Below are 27,121 nucleotides of genomic sequence, written 5' to 3'. Positions count from 1 at the left end.
TCAGTGACATTTCCATGGTCACTCATTCATCATGCATCAAATATCTTTCTGGTTCCAAAAGCATTTCTTTACCCACCATGCCTTGCTGATTCTCAAGTTCTGATAGGGTAAAATTCGAAATGGTGACTGTCCAAACAGCCAAAAGCAAATGGACAATTAGAGGCAATTTCAATGGAAGGGGTGAGGAAGAGGAAGAGAAAGGGAGAGAGGAGAGAAGGAGACAGAGATGAGACAGATAGGGAAAGAAAGAGAGAGATAGAGGGACAGACAGAGAGGGAAAAAGGGACACAGACACAAACACAGAGAGAGACCCAGAAACACAAAGAAAGAGAGAGAACTGCACATATGAATATGACCTATCTTTCCTTGAGATTTCAAGCTCTGATGGGTGTGCCCTTACTTTATCTTCACCACATCTTAACTAACAACACATCATATCATCCCAAGTAGATATTCTTTCCACTCTCAATTTAAATTTTCTCTTTTCCCATTAGAATTTAAATTATTTGAAGACAAGGATTATCTTGCTACCTTATACTTAGCACAATGTCTGGCACATGGTAAATGGTCTATCTATTATCTATCCCCTACTTATCATTCATATATCATATCATATATCATATCATATATTTATGTACACACACAATTTTTAGTAAAGACAAGACCTGTGATTTTGCTGGTGAAAGAAAGATAGGAAGAAAAGACCATTCATTTTATATATATATATATATATATATATGTATATATATATATATATATATATATATATACACACATATATATGTGTGTGTGTGTGTGTGTGTGTGTGTGTGTGTGAGCAAACTATACTAAAAGGTTTACCAATATTATCTCATGATACTATTATCCCATTTCATATTATACTTATAGCTTTTATATAATAGATATTATATTTGATAATTATTAGGATTGTATAATTACAAGTGTAATATTACAATTATTATCTCCATTTTCCTCATTTGAGGAAACTAAGACAAACTGCAACTTGTCCAGGGCTCCCACAGCCAGTGACTGTCAGAGACTAGATTTGTACTTAGATTTTACTGACTCCAGAACCATTGCTTCATCCTCTACAGAATGTCATGTGGCAGAGTATAGTAATGTTTTCACTTTAGCAGAAAGCCCTAGATTTTAATTCACAGGATGAGTTCCACAACTTTTGTATATGGATGAATTAATAAAGTCATTATTCTCTCCCATTTCAGGTTTCATATTAATAAAATGAGGGACATTGACCAGCAAGATCATAAAGTACTCATGGAACTCGAAAAATGTGATATGCACATTTCTCTCAGTTTTCTCTCATATGAGATATAAAGTTACTTATGTACCTTTTTATATAGGGGTAATTTGCTTTTTCACAACTTTGAAAATTAAAGTTTTCCAATACTATAAGAAAATTAGAAGATCGAGGAGTAGTTTACCTGTCAGATCTACGGAAAGGGAAACAGTTTATAACCAAGGAATAAAGAACATCATCACTCAAACCAAACTAGATAATTTTGACTACATTAAATTAAAAAGCTTTTGCATAGACAAAATCACTGTAACCAAGATCAAAAGAAATGTAGAAAATTGGGAAATAATTTTTGCAACTAGTGTTTCTGGCAAAGGACTCATTTCGAAAATATATAGAGAACTCAGTCAAATTTTCAAAAAAAGAAGCCATTTCCAAATTGATAAATGATCAAAGGATATGCAAAGGCAATTTACAGCTGAGGAAATCAAAGCAAAACATAGTCATATGAACAATTGCTCCAAATCATTACTTATTAGAGAAATGCAAATTAAGGCATCTCTGAGATACCACCTCACATCTCTCAGAATGGAAAATATGACCAGAAAAGACAATGATCAATGTTGGAAAGCATGCGGAAAATATGGGACACTAATACATTGTTGGTGGAGCTGTGAACTCATTCAGCCTTTCTGGAGAGCAATTTGGGATAATGCTTAAAGGGAAATAAAAATGTACATACCGTTTGACCCAGCAATACCACTACTGGGTCTATACCCTGAAGAGATGATAAAAAAAAGGGTAAAAAATATAACTTGTACAAAAAATATTTATAGCAGCCCTGTTTGTGGTGGCAAAAAAATTGGAAATTAAGTGAATGTCCTTCAATTGGGGAATGGCTTAACAAACTGTGATATATATATATATATATATATATATATATATATATATATATATATATATGTGTGTGTGTGTATATATACATATATATATATATATATGTATATATACACATACATACATACATATATCCCCCATGGAACACGATTGTTCTATTAGAAATCAGAAGGGATGGGAATTCAGGGAAGCATGGAAGGATTTGCATGAACTGATGCAGAGTGAGATGAGCAAAACCAGTAAAACATTAAACATCCTAACAGCAACATGCGGGTGATGATCAACCTTGATGGACTTTCTCATCCCTTTAGTTGCAACAACCAGGGAAAATTGGGGGCTATCTGCAATGGAGAATACCAGAGAAAGAATTATAGACTTTGAAGAAAGGCCAAAGACTATTACCATCAAATTAGAAAAAAGAAGTGTTTTATTATTATTATTAATTATTATTATTATATTATGTAATTTTACTATCTCGTACTTTATTTTTCTTCCTTAATGATATGATTCTGTGTCATCATATTCAACTGAGACCAATGCATAATGTGGAACCAATTTAAACACCATCAGAATGCCTTCTGTGGGGGGGGGAGCAAGAATTGGTGGAAAAATTACAAAATTCAAAATAAATAAAATCTTGCTTAAAAAAAAGAAAAGAAAATTAAAGTCTTCCTGCTTCCAAAACCCAATCCAGAGTATTTTCACATTTACTCCACCATCTGATGATCCCCATTTATCTTCTCTAAATTCCAGGAACACGGATGAGGAAATTCATTTTCCACTTGGCACTATCATTCAGTTGAAAGAGATAGCACTCACATGGATAGTGCTTCTGTGGGTGACTAGAAAAAAATTTGGAACATTTGTTAACACATGGCAAAGCTATGAGAAAAAAAAATTTTAAATGTCCCCTAGGTCATAAACCAACAGTGTTATGTGTATTTTCACCCAGTACCAAAAAGTTAATTATTTGTAATAAATGGAATTTATATCATTGTAACAAAAAATGATTATGGAGCATTTTCAACTGACAATTAAAAAACCCTTTTATACATTTCGAAACTCTTATATTTGTGAATTGAATTTTCTATATTTCACCTGAAAATAGGAGAAAAATAATTCCAGTTGTTTCTCATACCCTTATGAATAAAATTTTATGTTTGTTTTATTAGTTAAGTGATCACCTAATGAAATGAACTAACCCTTTCATGGCATTCATATTTATGAAATGAGCAATCATAATAGCTTAGGAAAAAATATACTATTTAAATGTCAAATGCAAAAAACCACAAGATCAAGAAAAATATTCAAATGTATTGAATCATAATTAAATTAAGAATCTGAGTTTTTTTGCCCTTTTTTCATGGATCATTGAAGGCATTTATGAGGAAAGACTAATAATCATATGTCTATTTGACACTATTTAGAAGCTAGTTAATCTATGTTAATCTGAACTTTGCAAACTATGCAAATCAGAAATAAGTGAGTGAAAAACAAAATCAATAAAAACAAATCAATCTATAATGTTAATCCGCCCCCCCAGAGAAAATAAATAAAATTTTACTCCTGTTTCTTTATATGGTACTACCAATCTTTCAGTCTCCAAGGAATAACACTATAGCATTCATGATCAATTTTCTCAAGTTTTATGCCTTTTATCTTAATGACTCTTCATTTATGAACTACTGATCTTTTGCCAATTAAAATATCTTTATGATTCAGTCATTTCATTCTATTCCTACTACAACTTCTATACCTATTTCTTTAGACAGATTCACCAATTTTTTCCTTACAAAATAATACTGAATCACAAAATCACAAAATCATTGTGAGTCACAGACCAGTCAGAAAAGTTAAAAAGCACCTTCTGGGAATGATAACTGAGTAGTCCCACCTTGAATAAGAATTATTCTGAATTTTTTTAATCATTATTTATTTCTCACATTGATTTTTTATTATTTTAAATTCTGAATTCTCATCTGCTATCTATACCCCCAGAGAACACATGTGGTAATAATTGCATATGTGAAACTATGCAAAAAAAATTTTTTTGAAAAACACATTTTGAAAAAAATCAAGAAATAAAAGTAAAAAATAAATTTACTTCAAACTTCATTCAGATTTCATTAGTTCTCTGTCTAGAAGTAGACCTCATTTTGCAACATAATTTCTTTTAGAATTGTTTTGTATCAGTTTATTTATAAGAAAAGCTGAGTCTTTCAAAGTTGATCATTGCACAATATTGTCGTTATTATGGGCCATATTCTCTGTGTTCTGCTTACTTCACTTTGCACAAATTAATCTATGTCTTGACAGGTTTTTCCTGAAACTATCCTATTCATCTTTTTGTGTAGCATAATAGTATTTGCATCACAACTATTTCAACCATTCCCCAAATGATAGGTATCCCCTGGAAATGAAGGACAAAACTCATGAATTCTTAACCAAGCCATAAAAATAGCTACTAAAAACTTTTTTCATATATGTATGTCCTTTTTCTTTTCCTTTGCTCTCTTTGGTATAAAGATTAAAGGATATTCACAGTTTTATACACTTTATATTCGGCATATTTATAAATTGCTTTCCAGAAGAGTCAAACTTGTTTACAACTCCACCAAAAACACATGAGAGTTTCCATTTTTACACATCCCCTCCAAAAAGCATTTTCTTTTTCTGTTATGTTAGTCTATCTGGTGGGAGAGCTAGTAACTCAGAGTAGCTTTAGTGTGCATTTCTCTTATCAAATGATCTAGAGAATTTTTTTCATATGACTAGGGATAACTTTTTGTTTTGGCAAGGTAATGGGGTTAAGTAACTTGCCCAAGGTCACACAGCTAGGTAATTATTAAGTGTCTGAGGCCAAATTTGAACTAAAGTCCTTCTGACTTCAGGACCAGTGCTCCATCCACTGTGCCACCTAGCCATAACTTTGATTTCTTCTTAATCACTGTCTATATCCTTTGCCCATTTATCAATTGAAGAATACATTTTGTTGTTATAAATTTAACCCAATTCCCTATATATTTGAGAAATAAGGTTTTAATAGGAAAAAACTTGATGTAATTTTTTATAATTTCCTATTTTTCTTATAATTTTGGCTGTATTTGATTTTATTTATGAAAATACTTTTTAAATTTCCTGTTATCATAATTATTTATTTTAATTTTTGTGATCATCATTATCTTTTGTTTATTAAATAGTTCTTTCACTATCCATGTATATGACAGGCAAAATTTTTTAAGCCACCTTTGTTTGTTTATGATATCACCCTTTATGTTTAATTTATGTACCTATTTGGACTTTAACTTTGTGTATGGCATGGATTTTTTTCTATTTCTAGTTTCTGCCAAATTTTCTCTCAATTTTCTCTGAAATTTTTGTCAAAAAATGAATTCTTATCCCAAAAGCCTGGATCCGTATCAAACATTAGACCTTATGAACTGTGTACTATGTACCTATCTATTGCACTGTTTTTACTACTCTGCTTCTTAATTGGTACCATATGATTGTGATAATTATCATTTTTTTATGATTTACGCTTGATCTGGTGAAGCTCTTTCTTCACGCTTTCTTTTACTCTATTTATTCCATACTTCTGTTTTACTTCTAACTTCTGCCTTCATTGCATTAGCTTTGTTCCATCTTAGTAAGAGTTCTTTATTTCCTGATTCTCTCATTCTACATAAGTCTCATGTTTGTGTCATTTGCAATCTTTGAATTTTTCAGTTCATAATTTAAAAAGTGAAAAATAATAATTAAACCTTCTATACAAGTCATTATAATCATTAACTGGCTCTAGATCTTCTAATGTCCAAGGCTACCTAAATATAATATTTCCATACTCATATCTCTCCAACTTTTCCATATTTTATGAAAATTATGATAATGAGTGAATTAAGAAAAATATTACATCTATCATTCTTTCTTGAGCTATATAAATCTAATGATACTATTGAAAAGCAATAAATAAGATCTAATTCAATGACATTTCACAATAATCACCATACACTTTTGTTTAATACAATTTGTTACGATGAAATTAACAAATATCAAAAAACATGCATCACTATACATGAATAACAAGAAATGAGGCTTGATAATGAGAGTCCTATATAATTTTCTTTTAAAATGTATCATAAATAAGAAGAAAACTGCCCTGTTTGTTGTTTCCCCCTTATGAATATTTTCTTCTATTTTTCTAAATATTTCATGAATGCTTTGACTTTATTTTCCTCTTTTATTCATGATTATTACTACACACAAGACTCTGGTCAAATAAAATCAGATTTTAGTTTAAGTATGAGATCATGTTAGAGTATGTCCCATGTTTCAGTTCTTGTGTCTCAGGATATTTGAGTGAACCTCATTCCTTTTTCTTGAGGCTATTCTAATTTGGACACTGGTAAATATATCTTACTTTTGGTAAGAAACTGAAAATAATTTCTTCATTCTTTCTTCAGTCTTTTGAACAATAAAATTACTAGCAAGGCTTCTCAAAAAAAGTCAGATGTTCTACTTTCAGAAACCAAAGATCTCTAATGAAAGAATATACATATAATTGGAACAACATGTTGTCTTAACCTAATGAGCCTTCCCTCCCTTTCTCTTTTCAATGTCTGCAATATATTCCAATAAACATCACTTATTTTTCTCCTTTATTATAGTTAAGCACATTGCTTCACAAAGTATGCATGAGCTATAGCCTGCCTAACTTCAGTAAAACTTATAGAAGCATTTTGGATTAAAATAAGGCAAGTGGACAGTACAGTGGATTCACAATCAGGAAAGCCTGAACTCAGTTCTGTCCTCAGACACTAAGAAGACTGTGGTAGTGGATTACTCACCAACTACTCCCTACCTCAGTTTCCTCATCTATAAAATAAGATGTATAAGCATCAGATTATACTCACCTCCCAATATTTTAAGCAACATAGAAACATAGCAACAAATATAGCAAAAAAAATGAATTCCCAAAACTTAAAGTCATGCTAAATACTCTTAGCTAAAATGTATAATTGACTTTATTAATTACACTGTCCAGAAGCATATAAAATATGAATAATATTTATGACCCTCTTCCTGAATATTTTCTCCTAAAATATCACTGTGCTTATCTATACAACTAGTCTTACTGTATCACACCTAACTTTCATGATTTTTGACTGTTATGATATACAGTATTCTTTCTACTTTCTTTGAATCACATGTGAAATACTCCTGGTAAGTAAATTTAATCATCTTCATTAAATTCATCTCAATCTAGACCAAAAGCACATCATTCTTAATATTGGACTCTACTCTAGGAATCTTTACTCCATTGTCTCACACATTACCTTCTTAACCTAAGAATAGTCCCCACAGCATACTATATACTTTTCATGCAATGATCACTCTAAGAAGTCAGAAAGTGATCACTTAGTTGACTGCAAGGTGAGGAAATTTTTAACACACACAAGATTATCCATTAATTCGCAAAAGATTTAGAATTTGAATCAATGAAGAGAGGATCTACACAAATGAAATCATAAATAAATGAAGAACTGATATACTCTTAACTAGCTACTTGCCCTAATCTTGTTACCCTTCTAATATTACTTTCTTCAATGAGAACTAGCAACAAAAATCCAACTATATGTCTTTCATTTCTACCTGGACTTCATAATTCTTCTACACAAATCTCCCCCCATAAAGTAGACTTTTCTCATATCACACAAAAACTTTCAATTTTACCCAATTTATTAAGTCCAAGTTCTCTGAAACCTAGACACATTTTCTAGGATATTTCTGCTTATGCCATATGACTTGAAATCACAGGATATGTCAATCTTCCAAAGGCAAAGCTATGAGTAACCCAACTTAGCTATGGAGACATATAATTATAAATATTAATAAGTATAGATTACTTATTGGCATTGTTGTAAGGGTTATCTTTGAGGGAAATACATGAATAGCAATTCTTAGAAAAGGAGAACTGAGAAGAAATAAAAATGAATATTAATTTATAATTTTATTTATTTAAGCATAGAAGGTACTGAAAAAAGTAGGAAGTAGTTTGGAAGAAATCAGGCTTAGGTAAATGCTGTATATCACATATTAAAAATATTTTTAAAACAGATAAGAATTAGGAAAAATATTTGAGAAAGAACACAGGATAAAACAATATATAAAATGTAATAAAATAAAGAAATGATTTTTAAAGAAAACTTTTGCATATACAAAACCAACACATATAGAAGAAGAAAAGAATACTGACAGATAAAAGGAAACTATAACACTCAAAATTTATGATAAAGATATGATACCTATCATATATGGGAGACTGATATGAAAATATGAGAAAATTATTACTGCTCATTATGTGAGTGGTCAAATGATCTAACATGAAGCTTTCACAAGGAAACCTTATAGAACCTGTCAGAAATATAATATAATAGTCCAAAAATAAAAGACATTTAAGTGTAAATTATAACAATATTGCCTTTTTATTCATAGAGTTCAAAGGATATTAAAGTAAGAAAATTATAAATTTTGGAGTGATGGGACAGGATAAGCATACTAATGCAATGTTTCAGTTATGAAATGATCCAACCATTATTAATAATAAACCAGTTAAAGGAAGTTATTATACTTTAGATCTTCATTGACATTACATGGCAATATGTTTGCATTTATTTTCTTCCATTATCATTTACTTTAAATTATACATTTCTAAAAATACTATGAACAATGTCATACTTAAATTGTCATGGATAGTTACTGATTTTATTTTAAAGATTAAAAGTTTTTCCCTTACATTATTCCTTTTATGTTTATTAATTTATTTTAAAAGACTTATTAGACCCATCATAACTCAGAGGAAGGTCTCTGACAGCACCCTTATTGGAAATGAATTTGATCTGCTCGTTTTGGTATCTGGGTCAGTTCACTCTACTTTAGTCAAACTTTTCCTCTTCTCTTCTTGGGAGTTTAGATTATTAATGACAAACAATTCAGACATTTGATCAAATTATCCCACTGCAGCTCAGAAATACAAAAAAGACTGAGTGGTACTCATTTTTATCTCACTAAATCTTTTAAGAACTACTGAAAGGTTATAAGCATATTCTGTAGATTTTTATGTATAATTTATAAAGGAATATGAGGAAGATTTAAACATGATGGGAAGGCATGTATAAGTTTTAACTTGAATGAAGAGAGAAAACATTCTGATAACATGATTCTATCAAGTCACTGAAGCATCTACTTGATTGGCCATCATATTTTCAAGTCTTAATATTCCAAAGGCCATATCATCCATGAGGCTTAGCCATATTAACTAATATACAAGTATTTTGTCTAATCTCTCTTTGGATTAGAAATGAGATGTATTCTTCATGGGTGCACAAATTGCATAACTATTTTCAAATATTGTGACTACTCAATAATGACATTTAACTAAAAAGTGTTTCTCCTTTTTTCTTAGTGCCACAAATATTTACCTTCATTTACTTAAAGTCATTCCAATCTATGTTGATATTTTACTTGGTTTTAAATCATAGCCCAAAGACAGACACATAGTAAGTATGAAATAAATGGTTATTTGATGGGATAAGAACTATATCACCTGAACAAATGAAAGAATGAAACTTTATGTGCTAAGTGATACAAATACAAAGAAAAAAGTAGGATAGTCTGCTCTCAAAGAGCTGACTTTTGAATGAAGGAAACAACCAATAAGAAAGTTTTCAGCTTTAGCTCAAATTGAAATGTTCCATGATTTTTAGGTTTCATTGACAAAGCAGATGTTAATGCTTCTTAATTTAATGTAATATCTATGAGTAAAAACACATCAGCTTCTGATATTAAATCATTTGACAGAATCAAAGATTTTGATGACTTCATTTTATGGTGGGCAGAGACAATTATTGTGGTTGTAGTACTTGAGTACTTGAGTACAAGAGTCTTTGTAAAAGCCACAATGTTGTTTAACCCATAGTTATACTTAACATAATATTCATCCTCCTGTTTGGTGTCATGAAGATTTGGAAATTACTGTAAAAACTTACCAACCAACAAAATTATTTATTCCACCAGGATCCACCAAGTAAAACAGAGCATCTAAAAATTACACAGCAGGACAGAAAATAATCTTTACTTTCTATTACTATTGTCAATGGCAAGTGAATTTTCTAGCATCATGGCTCAGTTTAGAGAAATAGTTTATTTTCAATCACATTTCAATTATTGTATTAATAAAAATTTAATTTGTTTTTTAAAATGTTTTTAATATTATTTATGATTATGAGTAAGAACATAGGAAATAATGGGTATTATTGAATCCCTTTTCGGTTAGTAAGATTTAAATCTATTATAAAAGTTCACATTTTCTACTCCTTATCTCATGTATGGATCATTAAAAAAAAAAGAAAAAGGTAATAACATGCATGAGTTTGTGAAAAAACAGACCAATGGAAATCTTAAAGGAAAGACCTTAATTGCCACAACTGGAAAAATACCTCAAAGGCATAGGTTTGACTAGTAATTAATCAATGATGCAAGTTTTGTACACAAGGAGAAACAGGTTATTAGCTGTTCATTTTAGGAAGGACAGCTACTGTCCATTGTATTTAAACATTTTAGAAACTGACCTCTCCTGGGTAGGGTGTAAAGGAACTATGGGAGTAGGAAGGAGACTGATAAAATTTTATGTATATGTATAAATATATACATATATGCACACACATATATAACATGTGTATAATGTTTATATAAAAACCTACTGGTCTTCAAAAACTTTAAACTACCCTCAACTCAAACACTTAATCTTTTCTTCAAACATCTTTCTATCCTTTTATGTTCAACCCAATTTACTTTCTATTATAAATTGCCAACATATGACTATCATTATCATCTAGTAATCTATTGGTTTCATGTACTATTTATATTATTATTATTATTAAATATCTCCATTTGAAAATATGGAAGTGACTTGTATTAAGAAGAATTAGGAAATACTGAATTATACATAGAGGAATTAGAAAAAATATGGCATAGGGCAATTAATAGGAAAGGGAAGGCAGATCCATAGGAAAAACCACAATCATAAGAGCAATTGACCCTGCTACACTGAGGATATCATTATAAAGCCATGCTGGAGAAAAGAAAATTTAAATTCAGATTTTATTAAGGAATATACTGGCTTTTGTTCTATTTTCAACTTAAATTATCAGGAGCTAGGAAATTAAAATATCAGTCAATAATTGTTCATAGAAAGTACTTTCAAAGAATTTTCAAGAAAAATAATTATAATTCTATCAATAAATAGACCTATTTTCCCCTTCATAAACCTTTAAGAAATTGATGTATTTTACAATTACATCTTCTGATCTGAAAAATTTCCAGGATGTTACAATTTGCAAAAATCAAGATATTCAAATCTGGTGTTTCTGACATTTTTCAACTCTTAAAATCCTTGGCATGAAATATATAGAATTTTGATTCTATCACTCATAAAGTTTATCTCTCTCAGCAATTTGCTTTCTGAAAATTGCTTTTGTGGTTTTTTTGTTCAGACATTAACTAGAGATATATCCAATTTGTAAATACATTGTTGTTTTCATTATTTATTACCAGCAAATTGAGGATGCATCCTCTATTATCATCTAAAGTCAACCCTATCTTGTATCTCCAATCTCATTCTGCCTTTTTGAAATCTTTCCTTGAGGCCAGTGATGGCACTATGACTCAGAATGTACTTAGATTCCAAAAAATAAATTCATAAATATCACATTGGGAAATCTTGAGTTATATTTTATAAAAATGACTTGAGTGTTGAAGTTCACACAAAGGGCTGGTTTTATCAAATTTTACCTCAATAAACATATATTGTCTTAATGGAGAAATAGCTAAAGCAGCTATTCCTTCCACATACTGAGGGGTTAGGGGGTATAATGCTCTCCCTCAATCTGGAAAATTCCCATAAAATGTTTTAGTCTTCCTTTTATACCAAATAATAAGAAGTCTTAGCTTTTATGATATTAAAAGATGAAATTCCTTTGATATTTCAGCATACTATGCATATACTTTATAAATTTATGAGTTCTTAAACATTTTGTGTTATCTCTTGGCCTTTGTGAATTGTCTACAGCCACTACAAAATTCTTCAAAAATTCCCCATTTAATTTCTCAGTCTTCCTTGCACTATATTAAAACCATGATATGAAAAGTCATGATGTGAAAAGGATTACTATATTCTATAATTGTTAGATTGCATCTTAAGTATTGTCTGAAATTCTGGGTATCATATTTCAAAATGGATATTGATAAACTGGTACTGGTCTAAGGCAAGGACAACCAGAATGGTAAAAGGTGTTTCAGTCGGGAGGAAGAAAATCTTGGTGTAAATACTATTTATTATGGAATTGGGACTAATGGAGTAAAACTTAAAAGACAGCTTTTGATTTAACATAGAAAAGGATTTGTGATAAGTAAAAATGATAAAGAATGATATGCTTTGCCTTACGAATTACTTAGGCAGATTTTGGATGAGCAGAATGTTTTAGAGGGGATTTCTTCAATGGTTTAAACTGTGGATTAGATGAATTTATAGCTCTTTTCCTACTCTACCTTTTTTTCATTCTGTGCTATATCCTAAAACATTTCCATTGCTTATAGAAAGACTAGAGAGAGTGAATTCCACTGATTATTCAGAACAGCAGAGCTAATAAGTAGAAAATATAAGCATTATCAGTGTTAACTAGAATTCTCACACATTGGTTCTCATGGAAGTAGTAGAAGTAAGACGTTGTAGAAGTACAGTATAAGAAAGTGATTTTCAGTGAAACCTGTATTAGCTGATACTTTGTATAATATAACAAATGCATGGGTTTTCACTCATACATTGTTTCATACTCAATGTATTATAGTATAATTAATATTCATAAATTAGTATGAAATATGATAATTTAGTATGACAAATGATCACAGAAGCCATGGAATATAAGAGACAGGAGAATATCAGATAGACAAATATATAATCATTGAGAAGTTCCAGCAGGATGACAACACCAAAGCAAAACTGACCTCAGGAAGTCTCTGTAATGGGTGTAAGATTTCTTTTTTCTTGCTGTTATTTTGTTGTTTTTTTCATTTTATTTACTATATTTTAAACTTAAAAATGAAACAAGCATTTCCTTAACATAGTAGTATAGAATAAAGAGATTATCGTAAGTGAAACTGCACTTCTATTTAACTTACTATTCCTTTTAAATACATAATAGAGTTATCATGTAAATTTTAAAAAATTTATTCTTCCCTTTCCCCTCTATTCCCTCTAGAGGTGGCTCCCATTAAACACAAATATTTATGTATATGCATGCATGTATATATGTATAATGTGTGAGGGATATAAAACAAATCTCTAAATACTTCTACTTATCAGTTCTTTCTCTGGATGCAGATAACACCTTCCTTCATATACCTTTTGTACTTCATTTGGGTATTTTTAATCGTCAAAATGACTTAGTCATTCAGAGTTCTTACAAAAAAGATTGTTACTGTATGCAATGTTGTTTTGATTCTGATCATTTTACTCTTCATTATTTCATGCAAGTCTATCCATGTTTTTCTAAGATAATCAAGCTCCTCATTTCTTACTGCACAAGTGGTCTTGCATCATAATCATATACTGCAGCTTTTGCTGCCATTTCGAATCAATGGGCATTTCTGAAATTTCCAGTTCTGCCATTACAAAGAGAGCTGCTACAAATATTTTTAGAACATATAGGTTCTTTACCTTTTCCTTAATCATCTTGAGAAACAGACCTATAGTGGTATGGCTGAGTCAAAAATCAAAGGTAGTTCAATAATTCTTTGGGCATAATTCCAGTTTGCTCTCCAAAATGATCAGATCAATTCACAGTTCAAACAATGATGAAATTATGTCCCAATTGTTCCACATCCCCAGTGACAATTGCCATTTTACCCTTCAATCATTTTAGCCAATTTGATAGCTACAAAATAATATGTCAATGTTGTTTTAATTTGTATTTCTGTAATCAAAATTGATTTAGATCAGTTTTATATGATTATGATTTCTTCATCATATTCCTTAACCATTTATCATGTGACTTTAACAATTTATCAATTTATCAAAGGACTTGTATTATTATAGATTTGAGAAAATTCTTTATATAGCCGATATACTCTTATCTGACAATTAGTCTATAATTTTTCCAGTTTCCTGCTTTCCTGCTGATCTTTATACAAAAATACTTTTTATTTAAGCAATCAAAATTATCCATTTTACACCTCACACTGCTCTCTATTGCTTATTTTTCAAAAATTGCTTGTCTATCCATAAAGTCTATTTTCCAGTGAAATTACATTTCAGTGACTTTTAACAAGTGAGTTAAAAGTAAAAGAAATATTCAAATAGCCAAATGCATTCATAACTAAAACTTTTAAGTAGCAAAAAATTACATCTGTCTAGGTTCTCATTTTGCATATTTAATATAAAGCATCATACTTTAGAAAGAATTAATCTGATGTCATAGCACTCAGGAATACCAACCATCATTAAACAACTTACCTCGAAATTTTGTAATATACATAATTTCTTTAAGTTACTTGTCAAATTTTGATAGCACTAAGTGGAACAAAATGTAAGTTTTTGGGATGGTAACTCTCTTTGAAAAAAAGAAAATATATGAGAAAAAAGAAAGAGATAGTTATAATGTTGATAATAACTTTATATTTCTATGGCACTTTTAGGTTCTAAAGAACTTTACATATATTATCTTATTCATACTCACAATAATTTCCAAAGGTACATAGTGCAGACATCATTATCATCATTTTTAAAGATAATAATGTAAGAGAGTATCAAGGAAAAAAGATAAGAAGGCAAAGAAATAATGCTTGTTTAATAGTGCCTGAACTTTTAGTAAGAATTTAATAGAATGGAGACAAATAAATTTCCTGAACAGTAGCAAAAATCATAATAACATTGCATTTAATCAAACCCAACTTTCTCTAACTATACAGTAATTACTATTTATTCTTATAATAACCTTTTAAAAAGAGACAGTGGCTGTTTTCTCCAGTTTACAGATGAGCAAACCAAGGCATAGTTCAGGTATGTGAATTTTCAGATAACATCTTTGGGAAGAACAAGTTGATAGCCAAGGCTTGTTCAGTACTATAGTCATCTGAACATGAGACCAATACTCTCTGAATTATTCTCACACAATCCTAAGAATGCTACCTAAGAATAGTGTATAAACTTCATATGTAATCTCTGTTTTCTAACACTAATTCTTGAGATTATTAAAAATTTAATATATAGAAAAAATCTGCTAAAAACAGGTGCACATTTATTTTTAAAACCAAAAGACAGGATCATTAATTGAAGAAAAGCACATAACAGACCAAAAGTTTTGGTTGTATTTAATTTTTCATGACAATTTTACAAGACCATTTCATAAAGAGGGGAAATATGCATTTCATTGTTGGAGGAAATGCCTAAAATGATTAAATTATAGGTGTCTAAAGATCCAGAAAGGTAATAAAGTAGGCTATTTAAAAATCTCTAATATGGTATGTGTAAACTTCTAGAAAAGAAAATACCTATAAGTGGAGAAGATTTTTTTATTAATAACCCTAAGGTTTAGTACACAAATACGCAGAAAATTTCCTAGGGCCTGCTGGAATTGTCAAAAGGACATAGCTTATATCTAAATCAATCAATAAATCAATTAAGTAACATTTGATAAGCACATATGATATCCCACTCATTTGGCTCTAAACTCAGAAGTCTAAAGGTGTAAGAGAAATGAGATAATAAGAAATAGGGCAGAAGGAGAGGGAGAACTATAGAAAGATGGTAAGAGAAAGAGAGATAGAAAAAAGACAAAGGAAAAGGGAGGAAGGGAGAAAGACACATAGACAATGTATGTGATAAATCTATAGCATATATGTATGAAAGACTATATACACACATACAATACACATATATGAGTGTACATAATCAGAAAATTATAGAATTGGATGAATAGAAAAAGCATCACAAACTATCCCAATCTATGACTTTTAGTATCCCCTCTAACCCACACCCAACAAGTGGCCTTCTAACCTTTTAGACAGAATTAATTAAAGGCTTGGGAAATTCACTTTTAAACCTCGCCTTCAACACAGACTTTTAAATACCTGAAGAATATGTTCATAGTCCCTTTAAATCTTCCAAAGGCTAAATAAGTCCAGAGCCAGTCTTTCTATGGAATAATGCTGGGGTTTTTTTTGTTTTTATCTTTGTTTTTGCAAGGCAATAGTGTTAAGTGACTTCCCCAAGGTCACACAGTTAGGTAATTATTAAGTGTCTAAAGCTGGATTTGAACCCAGGCCCTCATGACTCCAGGGTCAGTGCTCTATCCACTTCACCACCTAGCTGCCCCCTTCTATGGAAGAAAGTTACTAATAATCTATTAATTATTGACAAATTCAATGAACTTTTCTCAAATGAAATCTCAATAAGAATTCCTACTCCATAAATCCTTGAATACATATTCTACATCATGTTTCTTAATTTTCTAATTTTTAGCATATATTTAGGAAAGAAAAATTAAAAAAAAGCATTTCCATATCTACTTCTCCAAGGGTAAAGTCTGAACCTTTTGCTAAAACTTTGATCCATTTTTCAGTTTTGATTTTATATATTTAGTCTTGTATATCTTTCAATAGTCTTGATTTAAAATATGAATTCCACTTGTTACTCTACATCAAAGAAATAAATGATGATGTATTCATCAATTTAATTCAGTCAATATTTAAATACCTATTATGTGGAAGGCGGGCACAGTGAGGTGGTCCCATAGTGCACAAAGAACTAGAGTCAGGAATCCTCTTCATGAGTTCAAATCCAGGCTCGTATATTTCCTAGATACATGACTATTTGGAATCTTCATTTTCTCAGATACTCATCTGTAAAATGAGCTGAAGAAGAAAATAGTAAACCATACCAGTGTCTTTGCTAAGAAAATCATAGAGTCACACAGAGTTGGACACCAACTGAAATTACAGGACAACAAAAATCTGTAAGGTATTGCACTGAACTCCAAAAAATATTAGTGTAGTTTTAAAGTACCAAAACATAAAGTAACCTAAGACTATTGGGACACTTTGGGGTATTTTTAAAACTATTACCCTGCTTCATAAATTCCAATACCAATTACTACTCTAATTTTACATGGAACCATAACCACGTATGATCAGTAAAATAATTGTTCTCAATGTTTACTGAAACATTTTCTGGCTCTGCCCCTTCTCTTTAGAATTTCCACATCAAAAAAACTACTTGATTCATATAGCAGTTTGGATAAAGATACTATGAAAATATGGAATTTATATTTTTGTTAAATATGTTAAATATGCCTTATATTTCCTCAACAGAATCCATCAGCCTATTTCAAAAATATTGATTCTCTCCTACTTCTGAAAAAGGATTCAATAAGGATGTCCATACATGTCAGTTTTGTTACAGAAGTATCATTCAATTTACTACCCTTCATTCAAATGAGAACATTCTGCAATCTAGTCAAATTGGCTTGCTACCTGATCATCATATACAAGATTCCATGTTTTTGTAATGGGTGTTCATGCCTAGAATGTAATCTCTCTATTACTGTGCCACTAAGAATTTTTCTTTGAAGTTATATCTCAAATAGCTATTTCTCCACTAAGCTTTACAACTTTCCCTGTTTTTCCCAAATGCTAATGCTCTCTCTCTCTCTCTCTCTCTCTCTCTCTCTCTCTCTCTCTCTCGCTCTCCCAAATTACACAGCCTTCAACTATGTTTAAATATTTTATATGTATACATATATTCTTTATGTGCATATATTCTCTTTATCACTTATTCATTTCCTTATTAGTATTTAATATTTCCTTATGTAAAACTGTATATTAAATTTTGTTTTAATTTTGATTCTTACTAGATAAACTTCTTGTAGTAGGGATCATATGTTATGTAAAATTTTTATCTTAGAGTAGAATATATTGCAAGTTTAGAAAGAAACTTTAGAATTATTCAATCCAATTGTCTCATTTTATAGATAGAAAATTGAGGTTCAAAGAAAGGAAGAGACATTCTCCAAAAATTCTAACTTGGCAGAAAGTCTATATTCTACTACAAGGCCTTTGCTTCAAAATCCAGTCTGCTTTCCCTTAAGCATAGACTGAATTAGCACATGGAGTAGGAACTTAATAAGTGTTTGTTCAGTAAATGCTTATTACTATTTTTTTCCTTTGGACTGTTTAAGTCTTTGCAGGTGTTTCCTGGGATTATTTATTCAACTCTTCTCATTATGATTCATAATCACTATTATAATGTAAAATTATTATTATCTTTTCACTAATTGCTATTTCTCTTTGGCCTTCTAGCATCATTAGTAATAATAACTGTAGTGTTAATCATTATTAAGTGACAGGATAAGGAATGAACCTGAAATATCATTTGCCTCTTTCCCCAAAAGGTGGTTTGAAGACTATTCTGATACATTAGAATTTGTTCCATAAGAGACTGTGCTTTTTTAGAATATTAACTATTCTTTTAAAGGCTATAGTCATTGTATTCCTCTATTTCTTCTCATCCTTCAAAAAATTTAGACTTTTTCTGCCATCACCATTAATTCTGTGATACAAATTTGTGGTAATATAGATTCATGAGTTACAAAACCTTGGTTCCAATATTACAACCCTTGATATTGAATACTTGTTGGACCCCAGGCAAATAATGTAATGGTCCTGAGATTTGTTCTCTCCATTTGTAAAATGGAGTTCACCAGGAGTTCTTTAAAGCTTTGAATCTCCATGTCTAAGAATTGTGGTAGCTACTCTCTTGAATAGAATTGAATAGAAACTTCTCTCTTCAACATTTAAAATGCTTCCAAAATCTCTGTCATTTTACATTTCCAGATTTTTTTAAATATCTCTTTCTTCACACTGAGAGGTATAGTCAAATTAACCCATTTGAAATTTCTCCCATAAAACATTTTATCTCTAATTTATGTTTTGTTTTTCTAACTATGTCTCATATCTGGAATGAACTTTTTCCTCTATTCCACCTATATCTCTTAGAGTTATTAGTTTTCTTTATAAATCTAGGAAAAATTAAAAATTCAGCAGGATGTAAAAAAGATTAAGAATGTCAAGGGGATCAATGGAGGAAAAAAATGAAGGCGGGAGGTCTAAAGGACCACATTTCAAGTGATATTACAAAAGTACAATCATCAAAGTAATCTCTTAGTGGCTAAGAAGTAAAGTGGTAGATCAGTAAAACAGATTAGACAAATAAAATAAAAAAAATAAATATCCATAACTGGTATTTGATAAATCCAAAGATTGAAGCTTTTAAGACAAGAACTTGCTATATGACACAAATTGTTGGGAAAATTGCATAACAGTTTGACAGAATCTAGGCCCAGAGCAACATCTCATAGTACATATCAAAATAAAGTGAAATGTGTATTTTGTTTAAACATAATGCATGATATCATAGGAGTGCTTGGAAAATAATTTGACCTGTTAGGTTTATCAGTAAGAGAATTGTTTATAACTAAACAAGAGATAGAGAGGAACAGGAAAAGTAAAATGTTTAATTTTGATTATACTAAATTGAAAAGGTTTTGTACAAACAAAACCAATGAATCCAAAATTACAAAGAAGGCAACTGGGGAAAATGTATAGCAAATTTCTCAAATATATAATGAATTAAGTCAAATTTCTAAAGAAAATTATATGAACTATTACCCAATTGATATATAGTCAAAGAATATGAACAGGCAATTTTCGGAAGAAGAAATCAAAAGTATCTATAATAATAAGAAAAATGCTCTAATCATTATCAATAGGAGATATGCAAATCAAAACCATGTTTTGACATCACCTCACTTCTGTTAGATTGTCTAACATGACGGAAAAATAAAATGATATTTGGGAATATGGAAAAATTGGGACACTATTGCGCTGTTAATGGAGTTGTGAACTAGTCCAATCATTCTAGAGAACAATCTATGTCAAATAGGGTTTAACTATGCATACCCTTTGCCCCAACAATATCACCACTAGGTTTATTTCCAAAAAATGATCAAAGAAAAGGGAAAAACAAAGATTTAGTAGTGGAAATATAGGGGATGCCCATCAATCAAGCAATGAATGGTTAAACAAAGTTTTGGTATTATTTCTTTTTTTTTTCTTTCATTCTCATAAAGGAACAAAATGACATCACTATGTCAGTGTGTCCAACGGTGGCTAATTAAACCAATCAAATTTCAGAATACTCTATCAGTGGTCAGGGACAGATAATCCATGGGAACATCTGAAGTGAATTCTCTAAAGTTACTCATTTCCTGTTTCTTTTTAGCTACTTTAATTCTACCTTGTTCATAGTGCACAACATCTTCTCTGATGAGATCCTACCATGTTGGGGGGGGGGAGTCTTGTGTCATTGTCTCTTATGTTTTAAAATCAGTTCCAAAGCTCTTGAGAGGCCTTCAGAGTGTTCTTGGATCAGTATTTTTAATCATCATGTGAATTCTTACTCTATATGAGTTCTTTTAGCCCATTGCACATTTGGCATTCAAATGATTTGGTCAATCCATCAGAATTATATTCTATTAATTTGGATGTTTGACAGTTTAACTCAAGAAAGGACCTCAGTGTCTGTTATTTTCTCCTGCTGGTCATCTTCAGAATCTTCCTAAAACAATCCAAATAGAAATGATTCAGTTTCCTGGCATGGCACTAATTTACTGTTCAAGTTTCACAGACATATATCAATGAAATCAGTACAATGGCTCTGAAGACTTTCAGTCAATCTAATATTTCTTCTCCCCTACATTTTCCTTTGAAGGCTCCAAAATATTGATCTAATTTTGGCAATGAGGGTTTCAACTTTATCATCTCTGTGTACATCAATGGAAAATAAACTGACAAGGTAGGTAAATGAATTTATCCAAAGCATTCAAAATTTCTCCTTTTGCTATCTTAGTATTAATTCTTAGACCAAAATTAACACAAACAGTAGAATCAAACTGTACTTTGTTGAATCTCAGCTTCAAAGATTGCAGTGAGTATGTAATCATCTGCAAATGAAAAAATCATGCACCAACACTCCTTTCACTTTGGTCTTGGCTAGTAGTTTTTCAAAGTGGAAGAATTTACCATCAATGCAGTATCTGACCTTGGTGCCAAAGAATGCATTTGATAACATGCCTGAAAATGTCATGCTAAAAAGCATGGGAACAAGAGGACAGACTTTGATATTTCTATTGATGACTGGGAAAGCATGAGAGAATCATCCATTATCCCCAACTCAAACAAGCATGCCACCATATAATTGACATAATTTTCTGGTCAAACAAATTTGGACAAAATTTTCCATAAGCCCATGACTTACAGTATCAAACCCCTTTGTCAGTTCTACAAATGTTGTCTAAAGACCTCTGTTCTGGTCTTGGCATTTCCTCTAGAGATGTTGGCCAAAAACACCCTGTCGATCATGCTTTGACTCTTCGGCTACACTGGTCCTCAGGTAAATGACCTTCTTCCAGGTGAAGGATTTTTATCAAGAATCTTAGCAGCACTGAGTACGAGAGAGTGCCCCTTGTTATTGTCACAGGACAAGCTTTGTAGAGATGGACAATGGAATCCTCCTTGAATTTCTGATGGATAACTTCTTGACATATAATTTGGAAATTTTTCAATCAGCTTTTGTTTGAGCAAATCTTACTTGGAATAGAACCAACACCCAACACCAGTTGCTTTCCCATAGTAGAGGAGCCTAATGATATTTAAAACCTCATTATCTGTGGGAAATTTGTCTAGAGAAGGATATTCTTCAGCCTGAGGTAAATGGTCAGTGGTTTCAGCATTGATTGGTGATGATTTTTTCAGAATACTATGGAGGTACACAGTCCATCTTTACAAGATCATGTACTTTTCACAAATTAATATGCCTCTATCAGTACAGAATAAGTTGATATGCAACATAGGTCTTTGGTTCATATACTTTAGGATATAATAAAAGTATTTTGGATTGTTATTATCAGAATAAAACTGAATTTCACCTTTTTTAGTGAACCAAGAATTCTGCAATCTCCCTAAACTTCACTTGTGCCTTACTTATGATGGAGTTAAATGCTGCCTTCTTAGAGATGGATGAACTATCCTGATGAAAAATCCTGGGGAGCTCTCACAGTAATATATATATATATATATATATATATATATATATATACATATATATATATATATATATATGTATATATATATATATGTACATATATATATAGTATATAAGTATAAAAAGTGTGCAATTAGTGGCATATTACTGTGATAGAATACTAATATGCTATAAGAAATGAGTGGGATTGTTTCAAAAAAAAACCCTGGGAAGAACTATGTGAAGAGATGTAAGGTGAAGCTAGTTGAACCAGAAGGTCATTGTACACAGTAAAAGAAATATTTTAATGAAAATCGACTATGAGAGACTTAGCTACTCTTATCAACATAATAACTTAAGAGAATCCTGAAGAATTTTCCCCAGTAAAAAAAAAAACTGTTGAACCCTGAGCACCAACTGAAGTATCAATTTTTTCAAATTCTTACTTTTCCTTTCCTTGTTTTGGGTACCATATTTAATAGGGAAATAAATTTTTCATGATTTTACATGTATTATTATACCACATTTCTTGTCTTCTCAATAGGCTGAAGGAAGAGAATATGAAATTAACATTTTAATGAATGATAAAAATAAATAATACAAAATTTTAGAGTTAAAAATGAATTATTAGCTTTCTCCTAAACAAAGCCCAAGTACCATCTGTGTGAATTACTGTATCTCTTTAATATTCATTTTTTATTTATTTCAGCATTTTATTTGATAGAGATTAGACTGGTTTCTATATTAAGGGATAGGGTCTCAGTTGCTAAAGATTCTATGAATTTTTTTTTCTTTCCATGTCAGAACGAGAAAGTTCTATCATGAAACTGGAAGTAGATGGTAGAATTTTTAAGCCCCTTAAAGAGAAAAGAGAATAGAAGTATTTTTTAGAAGTTAAACAGATTAAAAGAAAAGAATGGGGACTCAAAGATTTGTGTTTGAAGTAGTGGCAAAGGGCCAACTAGTCAAAGAAGAAAAGAATAATGCAACTCTGAGCTGAAGAATAAAAAGTAGGGGCTGAGAAGAGTCATCAGTCTTTTCCGCATCTTGGAGAAGATTTGGTTTGAAGGCCCTGGCTGTATAGATCTTTTAAAAAAAATGTTTGCAAGTCAGTGGAGTTAAATAACTTACCCAAGGTCACACACCTAAGTAACTATTAAGTGGATGTGGCTGAATTTGAACTCGGGTCCTCCTGACTCCAGGACTGGTGCCCTTATTACTGCAACACTTAGCTGTCCCTGTATATACAAAGTTTTTTTTTTTAGGATTTTTTTTCCAAGGCAAATGGGGTTAAGTGGTTGCCCAAGGCCATTTAGCTAGGTAATAATTAAGTGTCTGAGAACGGATTTGAACCTAGGTACTCCTGACTCCAAGGCCAGTGCTTGATCCACTATGCCACCTAGCCACTCCGTGTATATACATTTTTAAGGTCATTCCTTTTGAAGGAAATTCCAAGCAAAGATCTGCTCTTTCCTTAACTTCACTTGCATTTCCAATGTATTAATAGACATTGTAAGACTCTCTAAGATTCTCTGCAGGGTTCTTTAACCAACTCTTTCAAGTCACCAGCATTTTTCATCAATAAGAAAGAGACCAGGGGCTAACTAGAGATAATCATGAATTTAAATAAAATCAGAGAGTCAAATCCCTGTGAAATTTTAAGAATTCACCTGAGGACTCCAAGCAATTGTAATTGTACTCATAACTTTTCATTTAAAATAAATCTGGTAAACCAACAGAGCAAGGGATGAAATGGACCTGAGAGGCCATTATATTGATCTGAGGCTAAAAAGTGAGCACACAATTCTAACAAGATTTGGCTAATCAAATTTTCTTAATCAAATGGAGAAAGCGAGGAGAGGGAAATAGGGACCATCAACTAGCGGAATACATCCCTCAGAGACAGTCATTTGTTCATGTTGTTAAAATCTTCTTTCCTTAGAAATGAAACACTTTGAAGCAGGAACTATTTTGTTCTAGAATTTGAATCTCTGGTGCCTAACACTTAATATTTGTCAAATAATCAAGTGATTGATATGTTGTTACAATAAAATTGATCAATAATTTGTTTTTTCTGTTTTGCTTTAACTGAATCTGTATGCTAAATTTCCACTGGGTGATTTGTGAAATCTTAAAAGAAGCAATAAATTAAGCAAAATTATGCTTTAAAGCAAAGTAACTTAAAATAAAATTAATTTCTTGTCCAACAAGCAGAAGAACATTTTCTACTCTTGGTTTAATATTATTTTCCTTTTTTCTGAGTTATTTAGTCTTATTCAGATCTTTGGAAATCTGAAACAACATCAACAACACGGAATATTTCCACCAAACACTGAATTTGGGAAAGATTTCTAAAGTGTGGGGAAAAAAACCTTGCTTTAAAGATTAAGTATATAAAGTGAAAAAAGCATTGAATTTTCTTTTCAAACATTCCATTACCCATTTCATGTCTGAAATTATTATTCCAAATTTATAATTTTTGAAATATATACTTTTTTCTTAAGAGATATTTCTATATAGAAAACTACATTGAAGAATTTGGTACCTATGCACATAATGGCAATATGGCATAACAAAATAAAAACTAACATTGTAAGTCTAAATAAAATGGCATATGGTACTTTTGCATTTATTTGTTAACTAAATACTTATAAAACAGGCAAATGAAGAAAGATTGGTGTAGTGATCTATGGACTTATTATATGCTCTTATCAATGAACTCTATTACATTCCTCTGTAATTGCTATCTGTTGACCTGGGAAATATTTCCAGTCTAGTGTGAAATTTTACTGTGATGTAAAACATTATAATGAATTCATGCAATATTATGAAAAATGTCTAACACTTAACCTGAAATAAAATACTTCTGTTGACAGATGCCAACTATAAAACTGTAAATCAAAATATATTTGTTTCATTCCTATTCTTGATGAGTCTCAGCAGGTTTTTAGTCTAATGAGGAAGTTGTCTGACTGAAAAGTATCTAAATTAAGTAAGTGAAGGGCCAGCTGTCAATGCTAAAAACTCCACACTGCTTCAAGTCATTTTCAATTCATCGGAAATAAAAAATACATGAGAAAACATAGGTGATGAATGTTGACAGAAATTCTGAATTACCATTTAGATTTTTACTGCAATACAATTACAAACTTGAATGATGACTTATCATTAGTACTCTGACAAAAGAAATTAAAATCTTATTATGGCAATATATAAAGATACACATCTTTTACACCTTTCTAGTAATAGCAAGTACAATAAAAACTGCCCCAAAATTTATGCAAAACTTTTTCTACTATTAGATTATTGTGATTTCCTTTTTTTTCCCCTGAGGTACATGGGATTATTGGGAGTATTGGAAATTATGAAATAGCATCAAGAAAAAATTTTATATGTCAAGATATATTCACTATCATCAGTTGTCAAAGTAATCATCATGTTGTCATATTACCATTAATGAGACACAGTGAACAAATACTACACCTACAGTCAGGAAGACCTCACTTTCTTCATACACTAGCTGTATAATACTAAAAAATATCACATCTTCTGTCTACAACTATAAAATAGGGTTAATAATAGGCATAGCTGTGAGAATCAGATGAGATAGTATTTGGATAATACTTTACAAACCTTAAAATATTATGCAAGTGCTAGCTGTCATCATCATCATCATTATGAATCATCAGCTTCATCCTTACCAAAAGTATTTCATGGACAAATAACCAAAGCTTTCCATTTCTCAATTGTTAAAGTATGCAAATTCAGATTTTCTGATACAATACTTGTATTACAAGTATTGTTAAACATGAATAAATTAAATATAGTAACTTTTAATTGTATACATGTGGATTATTTTTCAGATAACTTAAATTAAATACTTTGTTTCTTTGTTTGGAAATTTCTAAAGTCCATATCAAAAAATAAAATAAAATTTTAGATTATTTCTTCTTTTATTCAGCATAAGATTACAAGGAAAACATTTTAATAAAGTCTATATTATTCTATGGAGTGAACTGAAAGATGAGGACTTTGCCAATTCTTTAAGATAGTTTTATTTGTAAGAGTCCTTTCCTTTCTCAATCCAAGCTATCAGTGACCCATATTCCTTCTCATAGTAACCTACCCTAATAAAGGGACTCTCACCACCAAATAAGAATCTAAAAAGTTGTTTTACCACATTGGAATATATAGTAAAATCTTTTATTTTAATAATTCAATAGTCCTATTATATCTTTAAAAGGGCATTTCCTGTAATGCCATAGCTCACAACCTGGCCCCACATAAATCCTGCATAGGAGAATTTATATGCAGATCAATCAATTATCTAGAACATTCCTTTAGTGTACCAACAGTCTTCAACAAACTGTAATTTTTAGGAACCTCTCTTCCACTTCACTGTCACTCATTATTGTTAAAGAAGGATTGCTCTCAAACAAATGACTAGCAGTTTCTAACCCTGACCTTCAGCTTAAGTCTTTTAAGGTATTTCTTAAGTTTCAAAACAATTGGCCCTGAACAGTAGCTATACCTTCCTCTGCACTGATTCCCACTCATTCTCAGAACTTGAGAGGTATTATAGCACAAGGGAGAAAAAAAATTTGCTTTGGAATCAAGAAGATACATGTTGAAAGTAGCCATTTAACCTCTCAACTGTCTAGGAAAATTTCTAAGTATGAGTTAAAGAAAATGTGCAGACTTGTATCATTTGAAAGAATGACTCCAACTGGAAGCTCTCTATATTGATTAAAGCATTTGTCTAGGACCTAACCCCTTCC

At 30.9% G+C, this 27,121-nt stretch overlaps 2 protein-coding genes across 2 annotated transcripts in view; both read right to left on the bottom strand.

Annotated features, from left to right (window-relative positions):
- Nucleotides 1–27,121, bottom strand: part of SPOCK3 (SPARC (osteonectin), cwcv and kazal like domains proteoglycan 3) — a 740,694-nt gene that overhangs the window by 669,907 nt on the left and 43,666 nt on the right. The window lies entirely within an intron of this gene.
- The window catches only part of LOC141517137 (ADP-ribosylation factor-like protein 8B), a 168,056-nt gene that overhangs the window by 98,673 nt on the left and 42,262 nt on the right, over nt 1–27,121 (bottom strand).

Source organism: Macrotis lagotis, chromosome 3 (genome assembly GCF_037893015.1).
Source record: "Macrotis lagotis isolate mMagLag1 chromosome 3, bilby.v1.9.chrom.fasta, whole genome shotgun sequence".
Taxonomy (NCBI): domain Eukaryota; kingdom Metazoa; phylum Chordata; class Mammalia; order Peramelemorphia; family Peramelidae; genus Macrotis; species Macrotis lagotis.
This window is presented reverse-complemented; position numbering and strand designations above follow the sequence as displayed.